The 10,970-nt window shown below is 34.7% G+C and overlaps 1 pseudogene; it reads left to right on the plus strand.

Moving 5' to 3' along the window:
- LOC149251261 (BTB/POZ domain-containing protein At1g21780-like) overlaps positions 1-10,058 on the plus strand; it is a 97,713-nt pseudogene extending 87,655 nt beyond the window's left edge.
- The last annotated feature ends 912 nt before the right edge of the window (positions 10,059-10,970 follow it).

Below are 10,970 nucleotides of genomic sequence, written 5' to 3' on the forward strand. Positions count from 1 at the left end.
TCTTCTAAAGACTTTATTCTGTTATCTTTGGCCTGGGAAGAAGCTTTTTCCAAATGTAGTTGGGTAGTTGTGTTATCCAAAGAATTTTCTAGCCTTTGGGCTATCATAGCCTTGCTAGTCAATGTGGAATAAATCATTTCTCCAGTTTGTTTGTGCAGTTCAATCTGAACCAAAGGATGAATATCCTTTGCCATGACTTCAAAATTGGTTCTAAGATAGTCTGCTGCTATTTGAGGCTATTGCACTTTAGGCTTGAAATAACTCATGATCATCTTACCTTCCTTGATTTCATAGGCTGACATCAATCTATTTTGATTTGAGGGAGCCATTTTCAAATATTGATTATAGACCTGAAGCCTAATGGACCATTTCTGGCTTTTATATCTATAGATGTCTTTTTTATTTCTAAAGTGTCATTCATTGGTGGTCTAAAGGATGATACCTCTGCACTTTGTTGTCTCTCTATCTCCTTTCTTTTTGAGCTAGTAGATGTCCCACATACTAGGAAAGTTTGATGGATATCTACTTCTTCTCTCCTCTGACTATTTGTAGTCTCTTCAACATATTCTTTCTCTGAAAGTGGATTTAGCCTTTACCTTTTGGTACCAGGCTGTCCTAAAGGTCTATTGGCAAGGGTAGTTGTTTCCCTATCTCTCTTTTTATTTCTTTCCTCATTTAGAGGAGTTTGAAAGATTGGAGGTTCCCCCGCATTGCCCTGAGTGGGAGGAGTCTGCATTTGGGCCTATTCTTTGGAAGTTTCAAGCTGCTTAGACATTGTAGATTGATTTGTGGCCTGTGTACTGGTTTCTAGTTCCTTGCCTTTGGATGTTCCTGTGGTTGGTGTGTTGGTTTCCTGTGAATGTTGCTGAGAGGTTCTAGCTGAGGAGGGACTAATCCCCGATCTTTGTACCTACCCAAAAGAATCCAGGTCAAGTCTTTTCTCAAGATCTCTCATAACATTTTCAATATTGACCTATTCACTATCTTTTTCTACTAGGGTCCCTTCCACCCATTCATCCATATTTGCAAATTGTTCAATCTCTGGAATCCTATGATAAATGTATGGTGACAACCTGTTATTAATTCTTCTATCACTATCACATATAAAGCTATTAGGGTCATATGGTACCAACCCAAAACTCTTTTTTAACTTAAGGTGATCTTATAAAATTCTTTCTGCTTCTTCCCATGCACCCCTATTGTTACAGACAAAAGGGCCTAACTAATTCTTAATTCTAAGCTGAGCTTTCTTCTTAGCATTATAAAATTGGACCAGGTCTGAATTTATCATTTTCCTGAAATATTCCAATGCAAAGAGCCCCATTGGAACATACTTTGGTAGCTTAAAAGGGCAGAGTTCACACCCATATATCCTGATTTCTGTATGGTTCTTGTATAGGTACCAATCACCTATTTTGTATTGCTTGGAGAGCTGAAGGATATTCTTCATATCACCATTGATCCTTGGATGGGAAACTCCTATCAATAAGGTGGTTGCTGGGTGAACAAATAGGTTAATGAATTCATTGTAGGAGTAAGGGGTTTCAAAGGAACTATGGAAGACTGCAGACCAGAAGATTACAGACCTTGAATTTCTTCTGGTGTCAAGTTTCATGACAGGGAAGGGGAAGTTCTCTGACTAATAATATAGCATAAGATTATATATGAAAGTGGTGTATTTGAAAACTCCTTCATTGTCCAGTCTTAAGAACTGGTCATGAATCTTATTAGCAATGTAGGAAGCATAGTCATATTTGATGGCAAGGGGCTGTCCAGGAGTGAAAATTGACAACAACACTAGGGTTATCTCATCAAAAAACTCACTAGTGTTGAATCCCGTAATCAAAGATATCATATCAATTATGAGTTGGCCCATATCTGTAAAGAAGGTTTGCATGTAAGGAGGTGGGCCATCAGGCTGATGCTTTGGTGACATGAAAGTCTGACAGATGCGTTTTAGTTCTAATTGAGACAATTGAGTGGATTTCTCAAGTAAATATCCCATGGAAATGGGAGTGAGAGCTTGACTAGAGTGGAATTGCGACATTTCATTGATGGATTGAGCAGTTATTGGAAAGAGGACTATTTGACTTGGAGACATAACTTCTCTGAGGTTAGGGTCATAACTGGCCTAGCAATGGTGGATTATATCAGGGAAAACATGGACTAAGGGGAGAAAATACATGGGAAGGTTAGATTCCCATAGTCCTAGGATGTCAAATCCATTCAGATAGTTATCCCTACTTTGGAAAAAGACTTTAAGGTGGTTTTTATCAGTGGATAAGTCTTTTATCTGAAAGTCTTTATCCGCAAGAGGTAGATAGTTCAAATCTTTATGAGGGGCATTCATGGGTGCAACAGACAAAGCCACAGGGGTTTCCATTTCTGGTTCTTGTGGATTCAGAAAGGAATTTGGGTTTTCAGTGAAAAATGGACAAATTCACAGGTTTGGGAACTTATATGGTGAGACAAAGACTGAATCTGCAGTAAATTTTGGCCTTTTATGTGGAATTGCAGTGTAAAACATGAATTTGCAGGGTTTTGGTGGAAATTGGATAAATCCCTATGTTTGGGGAGAGAACAATGTAAAAACGGGTACAGGCAGTAGCTAACAGGTTCTGGGTTGCGTCGGCTGCAAATTTCTTAGCAAGGTGGCGGTTGGAAATCTTTGACAGTTGACCTCGACGTTCTTTGCATGGGAACACTAGTATATGGTAAAAACAATGAAAATGACATTCATTTGTTTTATTAACAAAGTCAAGGTTGGCGAGGTTTTTGGTTTTCGGGCGGATGACGTGCGCCGGGAAAGAAATGACGTTTTGTCGTATATGGAAAGCGGTAAGTGGTTTCATCACACCGCTTTTGGGGACGGGTGGTATTTAGCCGGGAGCTAGCGATTCCATAGATCGCTTGACGCATGGCAGAGGTACGAGGAGAAAACCACTTAGTGATCATCCACTAACGCACGATCACTAAGGGGTGTGTGATATTGATTAAGGCTGTCAGATCTGGAGAGTGCGATTGGACGGCTGACGGGAGGCGCGATACAGCGAGGTTTAACAGCGGCGGACCCAACATAATTAAGTATTAGTTAATTATATCGGGGGCAGTATGATAGGTCAGGGAGAGTTATTAATTAGTCCTGATGACTAATTAATCCTCATTAAATGGTGGTTGGGTCGGGTTCTTAATTAACTACAGGTTAGTTAATTAATCCCAGTTTAAAACATATTATGGTTATAATTAACCATCAGGGCGAGATATATAGACTTTTTGGGTTTTTTTAATATATTTAAATAATACGGGAAAAGGGTAATTTTCTTTTATTTGGGAATTATATAATAAAAGTTAAAAGTTAATATGATCAAATGAATGGAAAAAGCGCTAAGTACAATGTTTCCGAATATATTTCATCATATAACATATTGACTTAGGCTAAAGTGTATAAAAGGGTTTTTATGAAGATTTATTTCAATTTACCTAAGTAAAATAGGATTTTACTTAGGAAAATACTTATGAAAGTAAATGAATGACTTTATGGATGATTTTAAGTACTTAAGCTTTTAAATTATTGGGCCGAGGGTCTGGTCCCTCCAGAAGTCAAAGAAATGCTCTGAGCCCCTCTAATTTTCAAATGCCTTAGTACTTAGGGGGAATTAGTGAAAATTTAGGGAAAGATGAGAAGGGGAGTTAATAATTTGACCTTGTCTTTCTTGAAATGCTTCCAGTGTAATGTCTGCCTTGCACTTGTGATGAAAGTGAAAATTAACACATTTAGAGTCACTATCCATCACATGTAATTCTACAACATCATCTACCTACCCTACCTACTTTAACCTAACATTTTTTCTTCTTTATTTGGGTGCACTTACACTAGCAAAACCTTATAAAAACTTTTCTTTTCTTTTACATGTAGATATCTATCTAAGTCTAACCTTATTACATCCAAGGGCTTAGATTAAACTATTGAGCTCCTTATATTCACTCTACCTATTTACTTATCTGGCAAGATTAAATAGTTTGGTAAGATTTTATTCTCTATCTATAAAACATGAAATTGAAAATATGAACTAGCCAAGCTTAAGCTGTTTGACTGTTCATCAATTGTGGCATAGGTGACAAGTTGCACACAATTTATTTATTACATAGGAGTAAAAAGTAGTGGCATTTAGACTTGCACACTTTCCTTGGTCTTTCTTTTGGTGGGGTTCATTTTCTTTCACTTTTTTTACCATCTTGTTCTTTTCACCCTTTGATTTTTCTTTTAGGGTATACCCTCTTTACATTTTTTTAATTTTTTGATTTTTTGACAATATGGAAAACCTTTGCAACAAGTAAAGGTATGAACATATTACATAGCCCATCAAGTTAATCATGAAATATGACACCTATTGGTATAGGAGCAATATTGTTTCTACCATCATAACTTCAACAATATTGTTTCTCTTTTGCTCTTTTGTAGAAACAATATTGTTGAAGTTATGATGGTAGTACCAATTTTCACTAGGTTGATAGATGAGAAATAGAATGAGGACTTAGGGATTGTAGTTTCCAAGGAAGAATTAAAAATAGCCTGAAATTATTTAAAAGGGCCAAAAGTTATGGTGTAGATTGTTAGATAGTTGACATGTCGAAGGGGGATTTTTTGAGAGTAATAGAAGAATATGAGATTTAATGAAAAGATTTGGGGTCTCCTAATGCAACCTTTATTACAACATTTACAAATAAGAATTCCCTAGAATCCTTTGATTAATATCGACCATTTCTTTGTGTAACTCAATCTATAAATTTATCACATCGATTTTGGAAAACAAGGTTGAAGAAAGTATTATAAGGGTTTATTTTTTAGGAATAACTTGGATTCCTCTTCAACATACAAATTCTTTAAATTTTTTGGTTCACATCAAGAAGGTATGCATTTCATAAAAGTAGTTAAGATACTTGCAATGGTTTAATTTTTTTTTTTAGTAAAAGCTTATGTTAAAGTGTTATGGATGTATTTAAGGTTGTTGCAAACTCATATTTGGTTGACAGTTCATTAGTAAATTGGATTAAGGGATGTTTATCCTCAACATATTTTGTTGTCTTTATTAATGATTCTCCCTCAAAGATTTATTATGCATCTAGAGAACTTATGCAATGTTGTCTCATCTCTCCTTCTCTATCTCTTTTGGTAGTAGAAGGGTTGAGTAGACCAATATCAAAACAAAAGAGGGATGGGTCTATAAAAGGTATAAAAGTATGAGGATACATTAGTTTGAGTCATCTCCTTATTGGATAGAAAAATTAACGTGTTTTACATTGTCAATTGGTCTCCTTTTTATCTTATCCTTGCATTCGTTTACCATACCGATTACCACATTCACCCATACTTATGTGCTTAACAAGATTAATGAGTAAAATGTTGTTAATAGTTATAATTTATTTTATTTTTAATGATTTAGGAAGGATTTAGACTAATATTTCTGATGATAGATGTTCTTAGTTCAGTTCAATTCACTTTCAACAATGATATTCCCACACGATTTCTTAGATATTGGAGATGAATTTAGAAAATCTAAGACATAGGTTTTGATGAAAATACCCCCAAAATGTTTTTGTGTTTATTTTTTCATGGCTAGGTCACACATATGGACCTATAGATTAGGAACACTATTTCAACATGAAAGTAGCAAGAGTTTTAGATAGTCAGTCAACTTCTGCCTCAATTTGCATGCAAATGAAGGCGAATCTCAAAATTCTAGAACATGGGTTTTTTGAAAAACACACCCATTTAACTGAAAATCTGTGGTTTTCTAAAATATTGAAGGATCTGGGATATACGCATGCTTTTATAATATGGATTTGCCTAGATTTATAATTGCGGCCCTCTTATTAAATGTTATAGACAAACATGTGCGCCCATCCAATAAAGGAGACTAAATCAACCTATTCTCAACATTTTTATGTTATTTGAAATCAATTGTAATGATATATTGGTTTATTTATGCAACAAATATCCATTAAACACGAGAAATCAAATATCTTATAAACAATTATGCCTAGACAATGCTGATTTGAAGGATTAGTTTTGATTCACTCCATTTCTCTCCTCTATATATATACAAACATAGAAGAGAGGAGAAGTTTGGGAATCAAGGTGTAAGATGATTATTGTAAGAGGGAGTGGAATCCATGCTTGGATATTTGTAATCTCCCATTTTCATCTCATAATATTCTATTAGTGATATTATGTCTCTAGCTTGAAGTACTCACTTAGTTTGTAAGCTTTCTTAGAGTATGTGCTAGGTTTGGCAGAGCCCCCATCATTTAACATGCATTGTGATATTTTCATTTGTTCTTAGTTAGAAAGTTCAAATGTAGTTCAAAATTTCCTTGTATCAATAATTCTTTTTATGCATTCATCCTCTATAGAGGTAGTCCCCCCATTGAAGGTCATTAAGCAAGGCAATACTCTCTCTTGAATTGAAATAAATCTTATAGTTGATCTTAGTGAAAGAATGCAATTGGCACTATAAGAGTATCCCTGCCATTAGCCCAATTTACAAGACACCTGTGTGGATTTTATAACAAATTGTTTTTCTTCCTTGCATTAATTCCTTAGTGTTCATTTCCTATAGTTTGTGTTTAAGAATAGTTTTATGCCATTATTTATTAGCAGAGGCTAGAATAGGATCTAATCCTGTATTTCCTGTACTTGCATATCGAATATCACGAGCCCCCGGTTGATGATTTAATGTTTGGGATTTATGCATATAATTTAACTATCATTTTTGGCGTCGTTTATAGGGAGATGCTAAAAGGGGATTAGAGAATTGGTATTTTTCTTGTTTTTCCAACACTTGTGACTTGGGGGAGGAGAAACTGTAAGACACAAAGATGCCCTTGTTTCAAAATATTTGAAAATGGGCCCTAGCTTGCAATGTCCACTTTAGTTGGGGTTTCACCAAAGCGTCGCCATGTTGGATTATTGTCTTTATGAAAGTATGTTTTCTTTAGAGTGCTACATGAAAAGGGTAACATTTCTCCTATCAATAGACAACTTGGTGACAACAAGGCCTTAGTAGCATGATTTTCAAAAATACATGCTTTGCTTCAGAATTTGTTTTGTATGGCGTGAAATATTTCATCTATTTTCTTAGAATAGTTATTCTAGTTTGTAAATACCCCATGTGCAAGACATGGATTAGTAGACCAACCAAAAAACTGTAAATATGCTTAAGCACTTGCTGAGAAAAAGAGGAGATATGCTTTCAAGGATATTTTCCAATCCCTATCCACACTCTAGAATAGTCACCAAGGGTGAGTCCGTAGAAGATAAAACAATCCATGTACCACAAGAGGATAACTTATAAGACTTTTATAATTGTCCCAATCAACATTTAGAGCAGATCCAAGAATCATGGAACACATCCAATGAGTAGAAACCACTTGAGCCATAAATTGAATAATTTTGGCATGTTTGTTCCCAAATCCTTTGTGCATTCCTGGATGTGATGATCAAATTTTGAAAGAAATTCATGGCATGATAATTAAGGAGAGGCAAAGAGATAGAGGTTGCATCAAAACTTGGTTCCAAACTATCATCCAACAACAATATCACTCCATCCTTGGACAATTCTTAACATCATGTCTACAAGATCTCCTGGCCTCTCATGTTTGGAAAACCATTGAGGTACATATTTCATGTTTGGATATGAGTATGCTTATAAATTTCTTACACACATGGCTTCATTGGAAATACTCCTATACTTGAAAAATATCTCATTTCTCAAGTAGGGTAGGATGGTAGAACAATAAAATGCAATAAATGTTGCATGTAGTTATTGACTCAACTTAACGTATAGTGCAACAACTTTTTTATATTTTTCTTGAATAAGTTGGGAATACCAATACTTGGAAAAGCAACTAGAGGGAGATCTTTGTTCTTATAGTAGCATAAGTGAAAATATGCAGACAATTTATAGCCAACAAACATCTCAAAGGTAGTAGACGACCTTGCTAGCAACAACATTTTCTATTATCGACTCCAAGCAGTTCAAAAGTATGTTTTGATTCAAATTCGCTTGCACATGCCTAGATCTAGCCTTCATATATGTAAGTATCGAATCCAAAAAAGTAAGGTAACTTGAGGTAAATTTTTTTCTAATCTTTTTAATTTATTTAAAGATAAAGTAAGTTTATTATAAAAACAACAATTTAAGCTTGTTATTTTATATTATATACTATCTACCACGACAACAGAAATCTATAAATGTAGTCCTTGCATTTACCCATCCTATCTTATAAACCCATCATTTCCCACTACTACTCCCATTCCTTACATGGATTCAGTTGTTGCACCATTACTTTAGTTTCCTTTTCCCAAGGATTCCACACAAGTACATCAACAAGACCATCTTTTTTTCAAAACAAATATCCTCTTCTTCTCATGTCCAGTGATCAAACATTAAAGTGGCTCAAGGAGCCATTGAGGGATATGGTTGCCCTAGTCTATCTATTATTGGGATTTCTCTGGAAATGATTAAACTTGCAAGGGTAGATGTTAGATGTTTTAAATTTATGATGGTGCATACATGCTTGGCGATGCTTACAATTTCAATGTGTGGAAGTGAGGATCAAAAGGAAACATACCTATAAGATTTAGTTAGAATTGATATTATGGCATGTTGGGTTTTGAATGAAATCAACTATGGTAGGGATGCAAGCTCTTTGAATACAACAACAACATAGGTGAAGGTGGTTGGATGTTAGATGGCCAAAAACAATAGATTGGGAACAATACAGTTACAAACATACTTATAGTTTTTCTAAGAATACAACCACAAATCAAATCAATGAGTTTATTGTGAGAAAGGGTGCTCCTAGGCTGAGGCATGTTCAAAATGGGGACATTCTTTTGGTAGGCGTTATTTTTTATAAATACATATTTCTAGATATCAATTCCTTTTCAGATACGAACATGGTGCATGTTGTTCCATAGCATGTTTTGGCTTTGTCAAATGCATTTAACCATAGAAGAACTAGCCAGATAAATATTTGCATTTAATCTATTATATAATTTGATTGTAGGTGGAAAATTGGTATAAATCTACAGAGCTTAGAATTTCTTAGTGAACTTCAAGAAATGGCACTTTGAAGGTTAAAATTTAATTTTGTGGATTTTGGTCACATAGAAAATCTTGTAAATATATATATATATATCCAAAGGTTTGTTGAATCTTAAAAATTATATGGAGACTTTCTCATAGAGGATTGAAAGCTTGGGCTCCCTCTCTTACTGAAGGTCTGATGCCTTCAAAGTTTGAATATGGAATTGTCACTTTTCAATAGAGAAAAACATGTATCTACATATTCATATTTTTCTAAAGCCTGGTCTCATTTATATAAAAAAACCTTTAATTGCAACATTTGTGCTTTGCATATTCAATGCAGGAGTAAGTGAATGACCTTGGACATCACCAATCCATGATAAATTTCTCCTCATCAATGAGATTTTGTGTGGCCTATTGATTCTAGCTTTCATGGATGGTTTATAATTGATGTGGAGTTTTTGGACGAGAAAATTGCTACAATGAATGATGTAAAAGCTTGTTCAATATGGAAATGAAGGAGCAATGCAATGTCAATCAATTAAGGGTGCATTAAAATTCCTTTCTCGTATGTTAGTTGATGGTATTTACACATATGAAACTATTAATATTTATAATGGTACTCTTAGAGCTCATCGGGTTGTTTTAGTAGCACAATCCCCTGTTTTTTAGAGCATGTTCTTACATGATGTCAAAGAGAAATAATCGTCAATGATTAATACTGAATACATATTTGTGGAAGCTTGCATGGCCCTTATAAGCTACATCTATGGAGGTATTAAACATGATGACTTTTGGAACCATAGGATAGCTTTATTGAGAGCTGCTGATAAATATGACATTAGTTACTTGAAAGAATTATGTGAAGAAAGCCTTTTGGAGGATGTTCTTTATTCTAGAGTACATACAACAAGAGTTGCAAGAATACTATTCAGTCCGTTTGGTGTCATGAGAGACAAATGGTGAAAAATCTGTCTACCCTTGATCCCAACAGGGATTTAAAAATCTGGGCTCATGGAGATATTTAAATAGCTACACATCAACGCCAATTATTTCACAATCATCAAGCCCCGATAACACTTTAATTGACTCCAAGAACATGAAGTAGGTTTCATTTCCTTGAATATTTACTAAGCCAACAAATGCATCAATGCCACATATGATAGCCATTAATATGATAATAATAATGGTCTTCCTTTCCTTAGGATTATTCTAATAGAATAATTGTTGGGATAACAACTGAACTATAAAATGCTTTGTCAACGTTATGCAGAATCCCATGCAAAGTCGTGTCAATGTTCTTCGGTCCATCTATATTATATCCATCTTTGCTCAAATCCTACTTGTCTTCATTCGAAACTTAAGACTCGAGAGCAGTAAAATAGTCCCAAAGTGTAAATTCTTCAAATTATCATTTAATGCTAGCAACCTCACAATATACTAGATCCAAATGTCGACATTGATATTCTAACAACTACTTATAATCTTGTTTTAGTGGTGTATGCTGACCTTCCACATTGAAACAACCAGTCCAAGGCGATCGGTGACAATGGAATACATGGTGAATGTTATAGGCTTTATGATGTTGGTTTCCAGAGAAACGAAAGGCAAAAATGGATCCATCTATTTGAATGGGTCACTGTTGTAATTTTTTGTGCAACTATTACTGAGTACGACCAGATATACTATTTGAGGGAGAAACCCATACTTGATAAAGTTGCATGATTGGGGTTGATGATTTACGAGGAATAAGCTACAATATTGTATCCATAACAGTTGGAAGAGAATCATTTTTAAGTGACCCTATACCTATTTAGAGTAGGTATTGGAAGGCTATAGCTACATTTTTTGTTTTAAAAAAATTATAGAGTAGATATG

This window comes from Pinus tabuliformis, chromosome 7, assembly GCF_031772625.1.
Source record: "Pinus tabuliformis cultivar Carrire ecotype Pingquan chromosome 7, CPIR1, whole genome shotgun sequence".
Lineage (NCBI taxonomy): Eukaryota > Viridiplantae > Streptophyta > Pinopsida > Pinales > Pinaceae > Pinus > Pinus tabuliformis.